At 45.4% G+C, this 22541-nt stretch overlaps 1 protein-coding gene across 4 annotated transcripts in view; it reads left to right on the plus strand.

Moving 5' to 3' along the window:
• The window catches only part of BDNF (brain derived neurotrophic factor), a 76790-nt gene that overhangs the window by 27598 nt on the left and 26651 nt on the right, over window positions 1–22541 (plus strand). Inside the window, exon 1 of one of the 4 annotated variants that reach the window (XM_077321976.1) lies at window positions 7473–7973. The exons of 2 other annotated variants lie outside the window; for them this stretch is intronic. The gene's annotated coding sequence lies outside the window, so the exon portion shown is untranslated. Of the gene's footprint in view, window positions 1–7472; window positions 7974–9031; window positions 9216–22541 lie in introns of those variants that run through there. One more of the 4 variants, XM_077321977.1, reaches the window with a different exon arrangement.

The following is a 22541-nucleotide window of genomic DNA, read 5'->3' on the forward strand; positions in this document are numbered from 1 at the left end:
GTGGTATGCTTTTCTCTTCTTTAGAAAGCAAAGGTTTAAATAACACTTGGAATTTGCAAGGAGATTACTATGATGGTGTCTGCATAAACTAGAACATAGATACTAATGTAGATATTAATGTAGATATTAAAATGGGAGTGGCTGTAGGAATGTACCTTATGATGTATATTTTAGGGGGGAAATTAATCTGATAGTAGAAAGACACAGAAAAATACTTGTGTAGATGACCGGGAAATATTGTTTAAATTCTACTGTCTCAGTAGAATACAGATCTGTAGAAACCCTTAATGAAAAATAAGGACCAAATGGTCCAACACAATGGCTGCATGTATTTTGCTGAAATTAATGTGTTTGTAAAAGGTAGGCTTTGCATTTTGAAAACCTAGAGCCACCATCCTCAAGAATAAGCCCATTTTTGGGCTCAAGGAAATTTTTGCTCAATTGGTCAGAGAAGATCCATTTATTTAAACCAGTGCTTAAACCACATTGGGATGTCTCCAGATAAGTTGCTGTCTTTCCTAGAAACAAACCAATAACTCCATTGATTCTAGACTGAGACAAGATGGTTTTGTTTTATGGAGAAAAATAGGCAGGATGAAGTTGAACATTGGCCCATCTGCCAGGAATGACCAAGATAGATTGCTGACTGTATATCCTGAGTTAGGATCACAAAAATTGACAAAGGTGAGTCTTGTTATAATTATAATTAATTAGTTATTTATAATTATAAATAAAAAGTTGAAAGTGGCACATGTGAATGTGTGAAAACTCAAATCTAATTCTGGGATGGGTGGTGGTAGGGAACCTTCCAGCTGGGGCAGAAAAGTTGAAAGGTTTTAACACATTCTTCGAAAGGTATGCAAGTCAAGGAGCAGAAAATGGGGTAAATGGGATGAAATATATGTCCACCAGCCCCTATTTCTAAGTTTGAGCTTGGCTTGTGTCCATTCCAAGAAAGGAATGTCAAGATAAACCCAATGACTTGCACAACTTAGTTTTGGTTTTGTTTCTTTTATATTAATTCTAGTAACATTCCTCCTAATATTCTAAGACTAAGTTCCTCTGATTTTGGTCCTAGAACATAGAGTAGTATGGTAGTACATGAAGATCTTTGTTTCCTTTAAAGATCTCAGACTGCAACCAAAAAGTTTTCACCCAAGCATCTGGCCCTTGAACCTCACATAGACCAAGCACCTGACTGGGCTAGAGAGCTAATAGGGCAGGAACAGGGCAATGTGCAGCAGTGAGCACATGCACACCCAGGATGCTGCTGCCAGTGTCTCAAACCACTAATAGCAAGGGAAAGGTAGAAATTTACCCCGTACAATAGGAGTGCAAGGAGCAAGGAGCCAACTCCTTCACTTGTATACAGTTACTTCATCTACCTCTTGGATAACTGACAATGAATGTGTGCAGGGGAGATAGATTGCCACACCCAGCTCATTCTAGTGCTGGTCTTTGTGCAACAGTTGTCTATTTACTCCGTGATCAGGAATGGTTTGCAATGAAGCATGTCAGTCCACCATGTCAAGATCAAATAGGGCCTTTAGATAGATCTGCTTGGTAATAGAGATTTCTAGACTTGACCTAACTATCTCAAGCACTTCTTTGCCTGTTGCTGAGTAGGGCTGAATCTGCACTGGGCTTTTTATCTCCAGTGACACCGAATTTGAAAAAGTAATTAAATGCAGAACGCAATGTCTATTTCAATTTTGGAAAAACAAAGGTGGAAGACCTAGGTTCAGATTGATCTGAATTCAGCAAGATCGACAATGGGGGGGAAAAGTAAATGCAGAACCAGCCTGGATATGTCAGCTTGCCAGTTGATACAGCAGGCAGGAGTTGCCTGCTGTAAGTAGGAAGATCTACTCATGGGCATATGCTCTAGCATGAAATACCTTTGAAAGGACTCTGGTTTTGCTGGATACTTCTGGTCTGGATACTTTAGAATCTGCACAAAGATCCAGTCAAACAAGGTCTTCTTATTTACTTTGGTGGACAGAATGGTTCTACAAGTCTTATAGGGATGTGTTTGCAGACAGCCGCAGAAAAGGAGCAAATTAGGATGCACTCACTCATGGCAGAGCCCAATGATTGCATCAGAACCTCGCAGCTGGATCCCAGGGAAAGCCTTTATCATTTCTGAAGTTTATGTTCAGGCTGTTGTATTATTCAATCCAAGGCTATTTTCACTGGCAATGCTGTGAATGTCACCTCTGAGGAACACCAAATAGGTGAATGATATGTTTTATTGAACCATCATACAGTTGTTTTTGAAGTCCAGGTACTCAGGTGCTACTTCTCAAATATGACAGCCTGTTGCAAGCCCAGGGTGAAAGCTCACTAACACATTGTCATTCAAGGGAGCAGAGAGGACAAAAATTCTATACCAGACCTGCATTTTGTGCTGAATATCCATTTTTGCTTCCTCCATACACAGGACGTGAGCTCTTAGATTTTGAGCAAACTTTGGCTTTGAATATGTGAATGTAGGTAACTAGGAGACATGTGTAAACATAATAATTAAATATAAAATGCTTGTAGTAATATTAGAACTGACCTCAACCAATTAAAAACATTAACAGATAAATACTCTTGTGTCCAAACCCTAAATTAATTTACATTACTCTGGTCTGTATAATCAGGATTAATTTAAATTTCCTGACAAGCAAAAGAAATCCAAGATAATTTCCCCCCCTTGACCTTTTCTTCTCAGAAAATCAGGCTGCGATCAGATAACATTAATCAAACAGATGGTGCAATGATAGTGAGAAAAAGTTTCAGTTTGTCTACTTTAAAAAAAGAGAGAGAAATTCTTATAGTCTGTTTATATGTAGGTTAAATATGGCTCTTTTAACAGGAAAGTGTGTAACTAATGAAGTCTTGGCTTTCTCATAGATTGCTAAGAATATCAAAAGATTTCCTGCATCGCATAATGATAAGAAAAGACCCAATTCTCAACAGCAAAATCTCCTGCTGTGCATGCATAAGGCACTTATTCAGCCCCTGATGTTTCCTCCCTCCCCCCATACCCACGCACAGTCCCTAAACTACAGCTAACAAGCTAAGAAAGATCCTGGCTTCATACCCCAGGGAGGAGCTGCCAGTCGAACCAGATAGCACTGAACTAAGCTGATGAGTTGGTCTTCTTCACAATGCAGCACCTCTTTATTTTGTTACTAGCATCCAATGAAATCCTTCAATCCCAGATTCCACTTCTTTTTTGTATCAACTGTATTATTAGATTTGTAGTTATACCTCTGATGTGATTCACCCAGAAAATGTCCCCCACTCAAAAGTCCTCTTTGAGTTAAGTAGGAATTGGTCTCCATGTTGTCACTGAATGACAACAACCCAGTAATGGACTTTGCCCCACATCTTTGTCCTGCACTCAGACATTTATTGCATTTGCTTCAAGATTTGAAACTATTGTGCTGAGCTGGTAGTTATGCTTCAGCAATCTCCCAACAGGGATGGTCCAGGGAGGGGTTGCCGGGGGGGGGGGGGGAGGAGGCTAGGTTGAGAGTTCCCAAGACTGTTTTTTAAAAAAATTTCCATAAGTCTTTGAAACTTTGAAAAGAGAGGCTTTCTATTCAATTTCTGCTTTACTGACAATTCCAGTTTAGGAATGTAATATAAAGTTCCAAAATCCTTCTCTCTATTCAGACTAGTGATCACTTATCTTTTTAGAATTAACAACCTTTGAGGGCAGGGATGACTTCTCTTCACTATAAACTCTGTTCCTTTTCATCTTAAACTGGGTTCATTCATGATCCCCTCACTCTTTTTTACCTTTCCTCCCAGTTCTCAATTGGTGCTAAACTGTTCCTTCTTGAACTGTCAGATCACAACTGTCATTACTTAACTGATGCTCTCCACAGAATTTTGTTTGAACAGCCTGTCACTCAAAGATTCTCAGTTTCTGGGAGGCATTAACCCTTGAAAGTTCATCACAGAGGACTCTCCTATTAACCTTTGATAGTCCGTCCGAGGACTCTCCTATCAGTAGTAGTCATTAACCTCTGGTGGTGGAGGAAAGTGGTATTAGTTACAGCTGATTTATGGCGACCCCATAAGGTTTTCAAGGCAAGAGACACTCAGAGGTGGCTTGTCATTGCCTGTCTTTGCGTAGCAAACCTGGACTTCCTTGGTTTTATAAAATCAAGATGTGAACACTCCCCTCCCGTTGACTGGCATGTGTTTAACTGATTAGTTAATCTATCTCTAGCTTTTTTTGCATCCTTGCCCATTAGCACAGAGTTGAAGATTAGGAAGGAGTATCGTTTCACTTCCACAGGTAATCTTTAGAAGCATTGTACTAAAATCTTTTCTAGCAGATATTGTATCATCCATCTTTAATCAATATACATTTAATTACAAAATTGCAACCTTACCACTATAAGCAAAGATGAATCCATCTTCCTGTCATTGACCCCCCCAAATTCAGCTACCTGTGAATTCTCATCCTTTTTTGAGGAATACCTTCAGGACCACACTGGCAGCTGTTTCAAGATATGCAATTGTGTTAATACTGTGTTGATACTGCTGGAACTTTTTTGCCACCTATGTCCAAATTCACACCTCTGGTTTGCTGCATGTCCTGAAGCCATAAACTACAAGTGGTTATCACAAATTAGCACCAAACAAACAGTGAAATGTGCACAGAATCCACAATATTGCCAGTACTGGAAAGAGTTTCATGTAGACTTTGATCCTGCAGTATTTCTCTGCTGAGAGAAATTACTTTGATCAGCAGAATAGGAAATTGTTGCCCTCCTCTGGTGTATCCCTAAAGGATCCCAAAAATGTGGCTCTTGGGGGGACCAAAGACAACAACCACCACCCTGGAACAGAATGGAGAAAATTTGGAGGTCTGCAGGAGGAACCGGATTCAGCAAAGACCTAAGTGATCCCACTACACACACACACACAGAGAGAGAGAGAGAGAGAGAGAGAGAGAGAGAGAGAGAGAGAGAGAGAGAGAGAGAGAGAGAGAGAGAGAGAGAGAGAGAGAGAGAGAGAGAGAGAGAGAGAGAGAGAGAGAGAGAGAGAGAGAGAGAGAGAGAGAGAGAGAGAGAGAGAGAGAGAGAGAGAGAGAGCAGTCTTATAGGGAACAGCTTTTAATTACATTTATTTTCCTCATGGTTTGTAAATGTTTATAAATAAATCATATCTTCTGCCATGGGTTTATGCCAGAGCTGCCAGCTCTGGATTTGGACACTCCTGGAGATTGGGGACTCTAGAACCTGGTGAGGTAAAAGAGCTCAGCAGGGATGGAATGCTATACAGTCCACACTCCATTTTCTTCAGGGAAATTGATCTCTGTAATCTGAAGATCAAATTATAATTCCATGAGATCTCCAGGTATGTAACCCCAGTTTATGGGCAGTTCAGATTCTGATGGACCATGCTGCATGTGTGTGAAATGACCTCAGGACCACGTGTGCCCTACACTTTGTATGGGCGATAACATCTGAGTGAAAACCACAAACATACCCATTGCCCATGATTTCTATCCTCTGTAAAGGAGAATGTGAATGAGATATAAGGGGATGCACGTGCCTTCCCAGTGCCTTGAGTCATGTAAAGAGGCTCAAATGCCCATGAATTTGGCTTGCAGACTCTTTGTTCACTGCAACCAGGCAGCCAGGTTTTCAATGGACCGTTAATTTGTTGACCAGGTAATGGCTGTCCAGCAGGTCTTTGCTATATTCCTTCTGAAGAGTGTAGAACATTGCAAGCTGCTTTTTTGTGCATGTGCATTGTGATACAGCCTGATGGAGTTCTACTGTCCTGTCCCCCCTCCCCTTGCTGTTCTACCACTCTGATTGACAAGGTGTTAACTCTTTAATCAGTGACAAATCATATCATTAAATCATGAATAACTGCTATGGTGTTTTTTTTAAGTCTACAGTTCAGTGTATGTCCAAGCAACCATCAGCAACATGAATGGCTGCCTTTCAGTTTGTATCAGCATCATTTTCATGCATACATGATTTTTTGAAAACCCCAACTGAAGCCTATTTTGAAAGCATTTCCATCGTTTTGTGCTGAAACTATCCTAGTGGTCAGCTCACATCTGGCTGATGTAGCTGACCACTGCATGTTCTAATACATTTGCCAGAGATTTGCAGCACTGCTAGTGCTGGTCTTTTCCTACAACCTGGGCTTTCCCTGGCTCGTTCATGTAATGTCATGTAATGTATCTTAAGTAATCATTGTGATTACTTATTAATATTTGTGTATTACTTCTGCATGCCCCTATCTTTTTTCTGTCATGGAACTCATAGATTCCAAGGAGGCCTCCCATGTAGGCTGGCATAGATTGCCTGATTAGCTTCAGCAAGGGTGATGTCTTCATACTTTTCTGTGACTGGAAGGATGCATGGATCCCAGATCTGATCCTTTAAGCAGGAAGTTCAGAAGCGCCCAGATGTCAAGAGTTTACCAGGAAAATCCTTGCACTGACATTTCACTTTATTTGGTGCTGATGGCATTTCCCACACGGGCACTCCTGGGGAGAGTAACAAATAATGTGGTCTCAGAAAGGCTTGCACTGAGTCAGGCTCCAGTCCTAAAACTCATGTAGCAAAAGTAATTATGGGAATTATTTCAGCAAGTACAGAGCACCATTTCCTCCTGAGAGAGTGGTCAAAATCACTCACCCGGGAAGGCTGGCTACCAGCTCTAATGGAACAGCTGTGTGCAAAGTTCAGCATGATTCCTAACCCTCCCTCATCCTCTGGCATGTTTCCTATGCCTTTAACCAGCTGTACAAGCAAATCATTCTGCAACACTGCACCTGTTGGACTTCTTCCTGCCATGCATCTGATAAAAACAACCCCCTCATCCCCAGTGCCCTGCCTCTTAAAACTGGCACTTTCTCAAGCACTTCCTTGGTGCAACTGGAGCACAGTATTCTCTGAGCATCTATATTTTTGATTTGATTCCTTTGAAAGCATTGACCAAGGAGGAAGAGAAACTGAAAAGTTTTTGTTCTTGTTCTCCTTAAGAATGTGATTTGGTCTAGGAAAAATCATGAATGAAGCCTGCCTCCTTGTATCCTGGGGGCTTTAGAATCCCCCCCCCCCAAATTGTGTTCTAACGGGATTTAAATTGGCTTCCTTTCCCGCATTTGAAATTATTGCAAGGCCAGAATGAGTTCAGCACAATTTCCAGTCAGCTAACCCAAAATGGAAGCTAAAAGTACAACCTCAGGGGGGAAAAAATCTCAGGAATCAGGTTCAGGCCTTGATGGCAGGAAAGAAGCCCTCCCTCTAAAAATCCCCCGACCCTTCAGCCGGTCTACACCTTCCAAGCGCCTCTGAGAAAAGAGCGAAACCCTCGCGCGGTGTTTAGGGAGAAACCGAAAGGATTGAAGCGAGAACATGGGAAACACGTGCAAGGGGCGGCAACCTCCGGCTGCTGGCTAATAAGAGAGGAGGTGGGGGTGGCGAGGCGGGGAGGCGTCGTTCGCGTGTACGGGATTGTGATTCCTCGCCATCCAGGCAGTGGTGTCTCCGTGAGAGGCAGGCGGGGTATCATATGACAGGCGCGTCAAGAGTGTAGCGCGTAGCACTCGTGTGGATTCCCGTCCCCGCTCCATTCACGGCGCTCGAAAGAGTTCGCGCAGGCGTCGCCTAACCCTGGCGCGCTGGCATGCAACCTCTGGGGCCCCACCAAGAGCCCACGGCGCCACTCGGCCAGGGGGATGCCAGGCTGACCTCCGCCCTGCCATCTCCACTAGCACGACTTTAATCGATCTGCGACACAAATCAAGGGCGAGGACGGTTTTTGCAAGCCGGCTCTAGGACGCGAGAGTGGCGGGGGGGCTTTTCGTTTGAAAGCGCCCCCCGCCCCCGACAGCCCGGAGGAGTCCGGAGGCCCCTGGGGTGGGCGTGCCGTCCCTCCCGACCTCGCATGCGGCGCGCTCGGGGCTGACGGTGGCCAGGCGGCGCTTCCCCGGACGCTCGGTGAGTTGGGGCTTTCGGGCTGCCGGGCTGTGCCTGCTGGGGCGAGCACGTCGGCTGCCGGGCGGGCGGGCTGGCTTGGGCGCGCTCGGCCGCGGCGCGTCCGCTGCGAAAGCGCCCAGTGGAAACGCTACCCCGCCGCTTCATGAATAAGCAATGCGCGTTATTATCTTGATTGCATTCTTAATAGGCAGACGCTGGAGAGGTCAGTGAGGGAGCTATATTTAAATGGATCTGGTTTGTTTAATGCACTAACAAGTAAACTAATATTCTCGAGCTTTTAAGAGATTTCTAGCGTTTCAGGGGCAGGCTCCGAAGCTCGTCCCCGGCGCGTTGGAAAAGAAACTTTCGCCTCTCCACCTCCCGCAAGTGCGTTCATTCTCCTCGTTCCGGTTTCATCTTTTCTGACACCCCCCCCCCCCAATCCTTTCTCGGAAAACGATCCTTTTTTCATCTGAGAAACACGGATCTGCAATCCCTGACTGCTTACTCTGGAGTAGCCCTATTGAATGTCTTTTCTCAGTATCCCGCCCCCTTACCTCTTTCCCTCCCGATTGTAGCGCAAATGGGGGGCGGGGGGCGACCTAGAATGCCAGGCGAAGTTCCCCGGAGTCGCCGGAATGTAGTTGGAACGCCCTGTCATTTTTACTGGTTCGATTTCTTCACGGTCGTTTTGGAGAGAGCGTGGGGGGGGGGGATAAGGCAAAGGTGATGGGGGGAACTATATGGTCATCTGTCTGGGTCTTCTCGGTCAGGAAGGGTCTAAGGATGTTTGAGAGATTGAGCCTATCCGGGGCCGGAACAAAAAGTTTGCAGGAGAAGAAAAGAAGAAACTGCCTTTGGCGGTGGGGTGGGGGTGCGGTTCCTTTAAACCGGGTGACCCAGTCCTGGCGTCCCTGTTCGGAAGCGACTTGACCAATCGAAGCCCAAACGCAGCTCTAAATAATTCCTGAGCGAGAAGCCAAACACGAGAGACGGGGGAGGGGGGCATATCCCGGCTCGTGCGAGCGGCTCCTACGCCAGGCCCGGGGAGCGGGTGGGAGGGGGGGAGCGAAAGAGATCAGAAGCTCCCGACAACTCCGCTGCCCTCCCACCCTTCATAAAGCTTTGATGAGACATCCGAGCCGCCCGCCCGCCCGCTCCTGTGTTTCTGGAGTTGCAGGAGGCGGCAGCGGCGACCGGACGGGCCGGGAGACGATGTGACTCTCCGGACGGGAGCCGAGCAGACTTTGTGTGGACTGCAAGGTAGGGGCAGGGAGCGGCGAAGGGGCTCGGCCGCCGAAAAGTTGACGGCGCCAGCGGCGGGCGCCCGCGAGAAGCCACCCAAGCACCCCCTTCCCTCCTCCTCCTCCTCCCCGGCAGCACTCCGGACGCGGCGAAGGGAATAGGGCAGGGCTGGCTGGCAGAAAAGTGACACAAGGAAGGAGCGCGGGGGAAGGCAACCCATTAGGCTCCTTTCCTCGGAAGCAAGTCCCGCGGGATGCAGGGAGGCTTCCTCCCCGCTAACTGTACACCTGGGATCGCAGCCCCGAGGGGGCGGGCGGGCGGGCAGCCTGGCGACCCCCGGTTTCGCCCGGCCCCCCGCCGTGCCCGCAGAGCAGGCGCCAGACACCTGCTCGCCTCCTGGGTTGCCGGGCGCTCCGCCTCCTGCCAGGTCCGCCCCCTCTGCCCCGCCAGCCGCCCTCCCGTCCGAACCGGGTCGCCTAGCTCGCCAAGGGCGCGTGACTCGTCGTCGACTTTTCTCTGCTGCTCGGCGAGGCGGATGGCCAAAGGATGCCAAAGGCGGGCGGCGTCTCCCCGGCCCAGCGGCAGGAGGGAAGGCGAAGAAGCCGCCGGAGGTCTTTGTTAGGAAGAGGCTTTCCCCCTTGTACGTGGTCTGTATCGGAAGGGGGCTAGCGCTCGGCGCGGAGGAGCGGAGACAGACGTGTGTGGGACGGGGCAGGGAGGCGGCCGGGTGCAGACTGTAATCCCCCGACAACTAGCGCCGAAGCCTTTGCTCTCGCACTGCGCGGAGATGGTTATGCGAAGCGTGGGCTTGATATTTTTTGCGGGAAAGGCGGCCCTCTACAGGCTACAACCGGATGCACAACGGCTAAATGCCAAAGGAAGAGGCAGGGTTAGGGGGCCGGCTGGTCGCCCCTCACTTTCTTGCCTAGGAAGGGCTTTCCCCGGGGGCTTTGGGCAGGGCCGGACGCTTGCACGTTGGGATGGGCGCCCACTTCCAAGGAGGCGTCATTGTCCAGTTTGTCCACGTTTTTAAGCTTACTTCAGTGGGCTTATGTGACTCTTCTTCCACAGTGCATATCAGACAGGATCCAGTAAAAACTTCCTTATGGCAGCAGAGGCATGTCAGAAAGAGAGCAAGAGTCACTCCCTGCAGAACGCAATGAGTGTAGCAATTGGCCCTTGTTTATAAATACCTCTTTGAATATGGCTGGGTACAGACAGTTTTCACCCGTTTATCTAAACGGCTGCTGCTTCAAAAGGTTTCAAAATATTTGCATGCTGAAAAACCCAGATAAGCAAAGAGTACTACTTACAGAATGACATGGGGATATGGCCAAATATAGATAGACAGGAAATTAATTTGGCACACAACAATTAACTTACAGAACTCTTTAGCAGATGATGTTAACTACTTAGAAGAGTTTGTTTTTAAAGAGCACATATTGGGATGTTATGGTCTTATTAACCATCAAAGCTAAATGGAATCTCTGTGCTCTAGAGCAGGGGTAGTCAACCTGTGGTCTTCCAGATGTCCATGGACTACAATTCCCATGCTGGCAGGGGCTCATGGGAATTGTAGTCCATGAACATCTGAGGACCACAGGTTGACTATCCCTGCTCTAGACCTCCGGGGACATGAAACAAAGAATATGGGCAAACATGCCCTTGTGTTCACCCTTCTGGACTTCCAGAGGCAACGACACAGGTTCATGTGGGGCAGGTGACAGCACTGTCCTGCTTTTGGGGGGTGGGATTTGGCTACTCTTGTTGCTTCTCACACTGTGATTCCAACTTGAGTCTGCTAAGCTCCACAAAACAAAGAGAGTGGTTCTTGTGATGCAATTGCAGCTTCCTGACCTGGATGATTCCAAAGCTCTCCTAACTGGTGGAAGAAGGAATGTGTTTGTGTAGTAGCCCCATGCAGAATGTAGGGATGACACACTGCCGGAGGTTATAAATGGACTGTTTGAGTGAGTGAAACGGGAAGCAAATCCTTGGCTGCAGCTCAGGGTTCTGCATCTCCGCTAGCCAGCAAGGCTCAGTAAGTGAACGGAAAGATACACTTGTTGCAACATAACCTTTACTGGAATTTCAAACACGCCGGTTACCATAACTGGGATTCCTGCGCTATACAGTTATTTGTCTATTTTGTCTACTTGAATAGACTGTATATATGCAAACCTACTATATATGTGAACACCTGAATTATTAAGCTGCTTCTCTGTGTGTGCAATCCATGGAGGAAAGGGATAAGAACGTAATAAAAGCAACATTTCTACCTTGTGTGTTCTTTCACTCATTACAATGATAAAAGCCTTGCTTTTATTTTCATTGTCTTGCTACTGCTTTATTATGGTCAGCATATGGGATAAAGAGACTGGTATTTCAGTTCTTAGCAAGACCCAAAGAGTTCCAGCACATGCATAGATTGGCTGTTTTAACACTAGGACTTCTCAAATGTTCACATTCAGACATGGCGTCTTGTGTGGTATTTGGTGCTATTCCAGAGGGTCCCTTGACTGCAGCTTCTATATGTTAACAGCTCTTGTATATCAGGAGCATGTTTTGGCTAGGACTGCTTGGGAACATTGAGCTGCAAGCTCCCAGCACATAGGCAGCCTTTGGACCTGTCATCTCAAAGTGAATCCTCTCCATGTAGCTGGAACTGGTTTTATATAGAAAGCCAATGTGGTGTAGTGGCTAGACCATCAGTTTAGAGCCCTCAGATCCTTGCTTAGTCAGGTAGGTTGCTGGGTAACCTTGGGCCAGTCACTATCTTTGAGCTTCACCTACCTATCTCATTGTGTTGCTGTGAAAATAAAATGGAGTAGGGGGAACCATATGTACTGATCCAAGCTACCTAGAAGAAAGGGAGCCGTAGAGGTAATAATAGTCATGCAAAATGTCAAAAAATGTAATAATTGTCCAGTGAGCTTGGCCTGGACTTGTTTGCTAGTGAAGCAGCATACAGGCTTGGATACCTTGGCCCTTTGGTTCCCACAACTGGTAGAAGTCACACCTGCCTCTCAGGCAGGAATAACAGCCCCTTTAGGCTGATTTCGCATCAGAGACCCTCCTGCTGCTCTACATGGCCTAGTGTGACACAAGCAAGAGGTAGGTGGGAAGGATGTGGAACCTCAACAGAACCAAATTTATGCATGACAGCAGTAAGTGCTTGGAGACCAGGACTGCTTGGTCAAAGGTAATGCCAGTGAAGAATGTGCCTTTTTCCATAATGCCTTAAGCTACAGATCAATAGGACTTGGGCTGTGAATAAAGTTTTGAAGCACACTGTCCTGAAGTAAAGTCAGTGCTGAAACATTTTTCTAACTCCTTGTTCAAAGCACTTCACATACAGTGCTATTATAATGATTACTGAAATGATTTTCTTTAGATTGGTGGGTATGAGTAACATGACTGATTTGGTTCTAAGCTACATGTTACATCTACCACACTTGCCACTGACACTTGTTCCTATGGGAACTTGTAAATGATGCAGGAGTCAAGTTCACATATGCAGCTCCCCTCTGGGCAAATAATGTCCCTTGGACCCCTTCACCTCTGCAGCATGGTCCCAATCTGAAGTGGGCCCCTGTGGTGCTTCTACACTGAGTAGTACTGGCATCCCGCTGTAAGTCCCTGTAGTGGTCACATGGTCGGTATAACTGGTCCTCAATGACTTCAGATATGAGGTGAGATTTGGGGACCCCCAATTCTAAGCATATGTACTCAGTGGGGGGGGGGAGATCGAAGGGGCCCCCTGGTGCCTAGCTACAACTTTTGGGTATCTTGTATCTCCTGCCTTCTCCCTCTGGAGATAGTAGTAGGAATTGGGGATGGGGGGGGGGGTTCTGCCATGTTGCTGGGTTGTCAGTTTCTGTATTGGTATTTTTAATGGGAATTTTAACTGGACACAAGCCTGCTTGGGAGTGGTGGGTAACAAATTTAATAATAAATAAATAAACCTGACTTCAAAGAGATTTGTTCTATGAACCACATTTCATCCTGGCATAAAGATAGTGACTGATTGCAATCCTACACAAGCCATGTTTGAGTTCAGTGGGACCTTGAAGACCAGCCAAGTTTTATTCTGGGTATATAAGTTTTCGTGTGCATGCATGCTTTACTATATGAAGAAGTCTACATGCACACAAGAGCTTATATTGATAATGAAACCTCATTTGTCATAAAGGTGCCACTGCACTCAGTTCTGCTGTTTCAGACCTCACGGCTACCCACCTGAGCATACTACATGACTTCCAAGTTAGCATGTGTAGGGTTGCAGCCAGCTCTTTGTGTATTATGCCAATTCTCTTAGTCACATTAAAGTCAAAGGGACCTGCTTTCTATTAATAATTGTGTTTGAATCATGGGACAAGTCACCAAAGTACGATGCTTTTGAAAATGTTACCTAGTAATTATTACCGGATGTCCAAACTGAATGAAGTATTTGGCAGCTTTGTGCTGCACTATTGATTGCTCGGTTTCTTCCATTTTTTATAAGATTTAAAGAGCAATGTGTTACAACCATGCGCATTCTTTTTTTCCCAGAATAGCCATTAGCATCTTGCCTTGAACATTAATTTTTTTTTCAAAAGTGCATTTTTTAGTTTGTTGTACGTTTTTTTTTAGGTTATTGCCATTTTGAGATCAATAATCATTACTTATTTATGCTTCTAGTAACTGAGTTTTAATGTATGCAAAGAAGCTATCCTTATAGTATACAGCAAGTACCCGTACTATCTTTAATTCATGGATTGATAAAAATACTTAGGAATGAAACCAATGTGATATTTGTAAGTGAACCCATACATAGAGGCAGTGCTGTGTGACATGAGTAGAAAAGCAAATTATTGCTCTCATAGTCTAAATATATTGTCATTGTGACATTCTTGCCACTTGTAATTCAAGTGTATGTGCCGTGTGTCCTTAGTCTCAAAGCAGTAATTTCTATTACAAGAACATTGTTGTTAAATGTAAATGTCATAGGAATTGCTTTGCCTGGGCTCTCAATATAACAATGGGAATTTGAAATGTTAAATTTAAATAATCCAATATTTCCATCTTTAAACCTATAAAACTAAAGAAGGGTCTGGAAACTCAAAATCTTTTCCCCACCCTTAACGCTGTTCCTCTTTAACATAAACTACATTTAATCCTTCAGTCCATGATGTTGATTCTCCAGTCGCTCCTTCTGGATGCTTGCCTCCAAGCAAAAATGGTATGGCTCCAGGTTGTGTTTGTGATTGACAGTTTGTTCCTAGAAAATAAGAAAGTTTTACCCTGTAGATCCCAGCTTTGATTCTGTAGGTCTTGAGATACATTAGCATGTCCTGGCAGATCTCTGTGGAACCCTAGTTGAGCAGTACATTTCAGTCTTGGCAAATAGATCTCGGAGACTGGTAGTTCATAACTGCAACTTCTGCCCTGCAACTTCTGTCATTTTCTCCTCCAGCATGTTTATGAGTTCCTTGGTGAGTTAATATCTTGGTCTGCAGAGAGGTTTCCTTAATCCTCATACTGAAGTTCTGATAGTCAGAAAATGCCATTGCTTGAAGGAGAGGACCTGACTGTTCATGTTTTCTGTCTTGGGGTGCTTCTAGAAATTCAAGTCATGTTGTTAGCCAGGAACACTATCCAGCAGTTCCTGGAATTCTGCTTTCAGATCAGGTTACCATTATTCATGGATTTCGTTTTAAATGCCTATCTATATGAAGAAGGTGCAATTTGGATCCTTGAGGCGTAGGAATTTAAGAAAGATGTGTTGGATCAGACCAGTGGCCCATGTAGTCCGGCGTCTTTTCTCACACAGTAGCCCACCCTTAACCGATTATTTAATCCGCTCCGCAGGAGCGGTTTAAAGATCTGCTCCACAGGAGCGGTTTAAAGATCTGCTCCGCAGGAGCGGTTTAAAGATTATTTGTATACCACCACTCTTTGCATAAGAGCCTCTTGTGGCGCAGAGTGGTAAGGCAGCCGTCTGAAAGCTTTGCCCATGAGGTTGGGAGTTCAATCCCAGCAGCTGGCTCAAGGTTGACTCAGCCTTCCATCCTTCCGAGGTCGGTAAAATGAGTACCCTGCTTGCTGGGGGTAAACGGTAATGACTGGGGAAGGCACTGGCAAACCACCCCATTTTGAGTCTGCCATGAAAACGCTAGAGGGTGTCACCCCAAGGGTCAGGCATGACTCAGTGCTTGCACACTGGGGATACCTTTACCTTTTTACTCTTTGCATGGACTTGTGGCGATTCACAACAATAAAAACATTAAAACACAATAAAACCCATAAAACATCCCTTCCAACAAATGGCGCCAGGTGATAAAATATAAACCCTTCTCAATTTAAGACCAACAAAGATTTATTCAAGGTGTGAGCTTTTGGGTGCATGTGTTAGTTGCAGTAAAGGCGAGGGGAGAGAGAGCAAAAGGGGAGGCATGGCGAGAGAAAAGTGGCATATAAGAACCAAGTCTTTTTCTTGTGCTGCCATTGACAATTTCAAATGTGGAAGGGGTGGCTGTTTGCATCTCTTTCCCCATAGCCCGCTCCTCTGATGATGTAGGTGGGTCAGGAAACCATACCCATATTAATTTGAAGAGGAACACTTGAAGGCAAGATTTGACATCTTGTCTATTCAGCCTGTGAATGAGCTTAAATTTTAAAATGTAGGATTGCTCATCCACCCTATTCAAAGGACAACAGAGCTCTTGTGATTTTACTTGTTTGCGAGGAGGGAACATTGGTATGTATAACTTCTCATATAGTGTTTGGAAAGCTGCTCCTGGTGAAACTTCCACCTCTGAGTAAACTGTTGAGGCTCAAAGACCTAGGGCATCTCCCCATTCATTGCTCACCTCTGCCCTAAGCCTGGCTGTGCCTGGTGTTGTTAGTTTCTGTCCTTGATAAGGATGAGAGGCCTACTCAGAAGGAACAGGGAAAATATGACTGTCTGTGTTCAAGCCTATCTATCTTACTCAAAGCTCATGATAAAACCACTACTTAACTCCCAATACAAGGCAATTGAAAAAAGAGCTGTTCACAATTGTTTATTTAATGAAAAGAGATAAAAGGAGGGCCTTTCTTTGAGACTCAACAACACAGAACAATTTCCTTCTGTAGTACTGCCACTTAGTGTTCAACCTCACTGAATCACAGCTGGAAAACCCATTTAAAAAAATTGCACTCTCTGTGAGAGCCCCATTTTTCTTGTTGCAGGGAGGATGTCATCATTCGAAAGCTGTAAATTGTGGCTGGCATAACAAGCCTAAAGACTCAAACATTTTATTCACAGCCAAATTACTGGATAGAAGGGGAAAGGGTAGGGCACAGAGGACAGCAAAACTCACTGCTCTTTTAAATGTGTGTAATAATTGCCTTACATTGCTGGTGTACAAAAATCTAGGCTGTGTGAGGGTGTGTGTGTGGAGGCACTGAGAGCATTTATGGTCCCAGAAAAAATACACAAATCAACATCTCCAGTTTTGAAATGGGCCAGGGGGTCTCTGATGAAGTGATCTGCCCTTTCTGTTGACAGTAAAAATCCCGCACCTTGTTACAATACCTTGTTGTCTCTCACACAACCCAAGACACTCCTGAGTAAGAGAACTGTGACAGAAGTGACACTTAAGCTCTTCCAGAAAAAAGATTAAAATAATAAATCTGTGGATGCTCTCTTGCCATAATTGTCTATATATGTACCTCAGAGCTCAAACAGTACCAATGACCTCAAGTTAGAGCAGGAGATGAAAACTGTACTCAAGTGGCAAAAAAATAAGGTCAAGCTATTTTCTTGGAAAAAGAGGTCAACAAGATGCTAGTGGAGCAGTGAGCAAAGGCTATCTTTAGCCCTGGCTGTAATGCTGCTTCTCATTTTAAGTGGCTACCTCTTTAATATCTACAGATGTTTCCAACCATTGATTTACAACTGAATTGAAAATATTGCTCCATGTACTGTGGAGCATGACTGAGGCTCCTTTGTGAGAGGATATAGCCCTTTTAAATAGGTTAATTACTAACCTGCATTGACTTGTTTTTGTATAATTGTTGTAAGCACTTAGTCCCATCCCCCATTACAAAATCACAGCTTAATGGAACAGTTCTCAGTCATCTCTCAGAGAAGTTTAGATGCTGGCATGCTCCATCAAACCAAAATCTGAACTGTATCTTGGACCATCCTTGTTTTGAGAGAGCCAGCTTGCTATAGTAGAGTAATGCTTAGGAGCACCAACTTCTAATCTGACAAGCTGAGTTTGATTCCCTGCTCCCCCACATGCAGCCAGCTGGGTGACCTTGGGCTCCCACAGCACTGATAAAGCTGTTCTGACCTAGCAATAAGATCAGGGCTCTCTACCTCACCTCCCTCATAGGCTGTCTGTGGTGGGAGAGGAAAGGGAAGGTGAATGTTTTGAGACTCCTTCGGGGAGAGAAAAGTGGCATATAAGAACCAACTCTTCTTCTTGAATATGAACTGAAACTGAGCCATGACACCCCCTTCTTTTCTTTCTTTAACACAGGATACTAAAATCTAATGCTGTTTATTTTTCAGCCTTAGGAAACACCACATGGTACATAAAAATGTAGAGCCAGTTTGGTGTAGTGGTTAGGAGTGCGGACTTGTAATCTGGCATGCCAGGTTCGATTCTGCGCTCCCCCACATGCTGCCAGCTGGGTGACCTTGGGCTTGCCACGGCACTGATAAAAAACTGTTCTGACCGGGCAGTGATATCAGGGCTCTCTCAGCCTCACCCACCCCACAGGGTGTCTGTTGTGGGGAGAGGAATGGGAAGGCGACTGTAAGCCGCTTTGAGCCTCCTTCGGGTAGGGAAAAGCGGCATATAAGAACCAACTCTTCTTCTTCTTCTTCTAATATAGGCCCTTGTCATGCTGCATGTATGAGTAGAAAAACAGCATGTAACAATGTAGTTGGTCCCTTATTAATAACTAGTGGCACTGCTTCAAACCAGAATCCACTAGAAATGTTTAAGAGTTTTCTTATGCTAATAGACTAGGCAATTAGAAACCCGTACATTTAAGGCGGACCAGCTGAAGTTCCTGGGTCTCTGTAAATTCAGTTTATTGGCCTGATCCTGCCGCCTGTGCTAAGGTGATACAGGCAGAAGTGATTTGATTAACCGCTGGCTCTCCGGTTTTCAAAGGGAAAGTCCAAATCCTCTGATACATCTTGAAATCGGTTCTGGTTCTCATGTAATCCAGTCTAATTCAGTTTGCAACACCTTCTCAGCTTCATTTGAAAAAGCTGTCAGCCTTATAATTGTCATCATTCTGTGCCTGGTGATGAGAGTTTGATTGTAACTATATGATAATTTCGTTAGTACTAATAAAAGGGTATTGCACTGCTGCCATTTTTAAGGGGCAGGGGGAGGATTGTACTAAGTGACCAACATAGCTTCCTCAATCTTTGCTCTGCTGCACTGAGAGCCAGCTTCGCATAATGGTTTAAGACCAGTGGACTCTAAACTGGAGAATGGGGTTTGGTTCTCCACTCCACATGCAGCCAGGTGGGTGACCTTAGGTTAGTCACCATTCTCTTTCCACTGTTATCCAGAGCAGTTCTGTTAGAGCTGTCTTAGCCCCACCTACCTCCCAGGGTATCTGTTGTGTGAGAAAGGGAAAAGTATAAGCATCTCTGGGACTCCTTCAGGTAGTGAAAAGTAGGGTATATAAAACCATCTCTCTCTCTCGGTCTCTCTCTCTCTCTCTCTCTCAATGACATCTTCTCCAGGCAAGGACAGAGCTGAACAGTCTGCACCAGTATATTCTAAAATCTTCCTCAAATTGCTCTTATGATGTACTAGCATAGAGTTGAGCTGTCTTATGGGAATGGATGGATTAATTCCTCCAGTCTTAGTCCCTCTTCTACTACCTTTAATTGTTCATTTGCAAAATTTATGCTCTGATTTTCTGCCTTCATCCAGGCTGCCAAGGTGGCTCACAGATTACAAGCAAACACATCTTGCAAACCATTAAAACCAAACTATTAAAAACATGTGCAATACAGTGAAATATACATGCATAAAAGGAAGGATCACTGAAGGAATATCAGATAAAAATTTTAAAATGTTTTCCTCCAGTGGCAAAAGATGGGGATAGAAAAGTCTCTTTGAAATTCCAGAATTTTGCTGCCAGGACTAAGAAGGCCCTCTCCTGAGTAGCCGCCTGACTAATTTTGATTACTCCTTTGCACCCCACTAGTTTGTTCTTTTGTGGCTCTTTACCATAGCCAGGAAAGTGGAGTTAGCATGTAGGGCAGTGGGCAGAATCCAAGAAGGGGAAGAGCTTTGGCTGGCCTCATCGGTGAGTCATGTATTTGGTGCAGTGCAGTTGGACTTTGAAACAATTGTTTTGCTTGTCAGAATCAACAGTGTCCTGCAGTGGCGCTCGGCTAAAACACGGGAGGCTTGGATTTGAAACTCCCATCAGCCATGAAGCTGAATGACCTTAAGCAAGTGGCTCTCTTTCAGCCAAAGCTACCACATTGGGTTTTCATACAGTGGGAGATGAGAAAACCATGTCTGTTGATCTGAGTTCCTTCAAGGAACTGTAATAGATCTTTTAAAAAATTGGGTGTGTTTCAGTGGCTCTCTAAGTGGACATAAAAAAGATTAAGGTGTGTTGGTTACAGTGGCTATAGCAGAAAATGGTTTGTCTTTCCAAAAATGTAAGCTATGAACTACAAATCATTTTAAGCTTCCCAAGTACAAACATAAGGTTTGAATTGTGCATTGCTACACTTAATTGTCCTGAACAGGCTAGCACAACAAAGCCCCGTAGTACTGTTGGGTTCAGTGTTTGAAATTTCTAAACTTTATTTATTAGACTCTAAGCAAGTCTAATAAAGTTAGAGTTCGATCCCAGCAGCCAGCTCAAGGTTGACTCAGCCTTCCATCCTTCTGAGGGCAGTAAAATTAGTACCCAGCTTGCTGGGGGGTAAAACGGTAATGACTGGGGAAGGGAATGGCAAACCACCGTGTATTGAGTCTGCCAAGAAAACACTAGAGGGCATCACCCCAAGGGTCAGACATGACTCGGTGCTTGCACAGGGGATACCTTTACCTTTAAGCTAGTTTTAGAACCTATTCGTCTTTCATTCCTGGAAAATTATTGTGATCTCGTGGGCCATTCAGTAAGAATTCGTTGCAACGGGTAATTCTACACAGTTGAGAAATCACAAGATTGATTTCAATATAAATTTTTAAAAAGTTATTTAGGAAGACTGAAGTAGGTATAAAAACTATATTTGTTAAAATAAAGTATCTTTCCCAGTAGCACCACCTAGAAACAGCTCTCAGAAATGTCTCCCTGGCTGTCAAAAGGAGATGTCCAACACTCACCAAAACTAGTTTGAATTCTCAAGGTGGGTCCAGACCACCTCATTTTTCTGAGGATTCTAAGAATCTTTGTAGAACTCAGACATACAGAAGGTTCTAATGAGCCACAAGTTTCCCAAGTGGTGCTGTCCTGTTTCCCTTGGGGTTGGTTTTCACAGATATGGGTTGTGACTATAGATCATCCACTTTCTCCAATATATTTTCCTGAAATAATTGCAGGATGCTATCTGGCTCATTGGTACAACATATAAAATACATTCACAATCTGAATCAGGCACCATGGCTGTTATAGAGACCATAGAATGGGGACCCCAGCCACAATCTTTGTAGTCCATAATATATAAATCACACTATCTGCATTATAATTTAAACTAGTAAAAAAGCCCATTGTATAAAGCATACAATGGGCACTAGCAGGCGGGGGCCAGAGCGAGGGACAGAAGGCTACCTGAAAGAGGAGGCGGGCGGCGGCTCCTCGGTGGGTTGGGCGGGTTGGGCTCCCCGGCGCGCTGGGCTGTGGCGTCTCCTCAGCGGCACCTCCGCGGCTCCTGACGGCTGCTCCTCGTCAGCTCCTGACGTGGTTCCTCGGTGGCTTTTCAGTGTGCTGCGGCTCCTCTGCAGTTTCTCGGCGGCCCGTGGCGCTGGTGGGCGAGTTGCTGCTGCGGCTGAGCGCGGCCTCGGCAGCGCGGCAAAGCATGGCCCCTCCGCCGATCGCGGCCCGGGCACCGCCGTTCGCTGCGGCGCCGCTTCCTCCACTGATGGCGGCTCTTCCGGCGCCACGAGTCACGGCGCCACCATCGATCGCGTCGCCGCTGCCGCCACCGACCACATCTCAGCTGGCTTGTGTTTGCGTTGGTGGGCTGCTGGGTCAGCCGACTTGCCGGTGGTCTTTCGGTGGCCGCGGCGGCCTGATGCGGTGAGAGGCGCTTTGCGCCTCTCGCAGCGTCAGGCCGGGAGCAACTGCGAGCCGCGCTGTGCGCGGCTCGCAGTTGCTGGGGCTGGGAATCAGAGGGGCCAATTGGCAGGCGCTTTGCGCCTGCTGATTGGTCCCTCCGATTGTCTGTCATGAGGAAGGGTCCAATCCGGACCCTTCCTCATCCCGGACACATCCCGCCCCAGAACGCCTTACTCTTTTATTTAGTCAATGGCACCCATGGCGCCACGGGCGGTGTACAGATGGCGCCCATGGCGCCACGGGCGGTGTACAAATAATTAAATAAAGTTATATCAGAATCCCCTTCTTATTTCCAGCAAGCAGCATACCTCTCCTGGAATGGAGATCGTTGTAAACTGTATTTCATTCTCTAAACAAAAGTCAAATATGTGATTATAAATCTGGGAGGAAGTATGCACAGCATTGGTACAGAAAGGGTCAAAACATGAATAAGATGCTACAGTTGTGCTCATCTGGACATATCCTTGCTATCATTCTGATGGAGACATCTTAATAGACTTGCTACTTGCATTTGGAAGCTGTATATGGCTCCATGTTTGACTTCAGTTTTAGTGGGGTGGGGTTCCCCTCCAAAACACAAAATTAAGTTTTACATTTCACCTTCTAAAGCTGGGACCCAAAGGAAGGGTATGCAGGTGTGTGAGAAAGAGCCAGGCACACTGCCAGAGTTTTGCTTTGGAATTTGTTTTTTCCTGCAGCTGGTCTTGGTATTGTACTCAATACAGATTTAAAAGCAGCTTGCCTCTTCAGCAAGAGGGACTTCTTGGGTAAAATAGTGAACAAAGCTCTGGTTGCATGCCATTGTTTCCTACATGAACAACATGCCTTCTTTAGAGCCAAGCCTCAATTAATGCAAACATCTCAAGTAGATCTTATAATGAGAGACACTGCTGAAATAATGAAGAAAGACTCAATTTTTTATATGTTCCTTTCCATCTTCTTTCTTCTTGAATGCAAACATCATTAGTCAATTTTGTTATTACTGGCACATAATCTGCGCACACCCGACAGTTAATGTTGACAGTTCTCTTCCCCACCAGTTCT

The sequence above is a fragment of the Paroedura picta genome, chromosome 2, assembly GCF_049243985.1.
Source record: "Paroedura picta isolate Pp20150507F chromosome 2, Ppicta_v3.0, whole genome shotgun sequence".
Classification (NCBI taxonomy): domain Eukaryota; kingdom Metazoa; phylum Chordata; class Lepidosauria; order Squamata; family Gekkonidae; genus Paroedura; species Paroedura picta.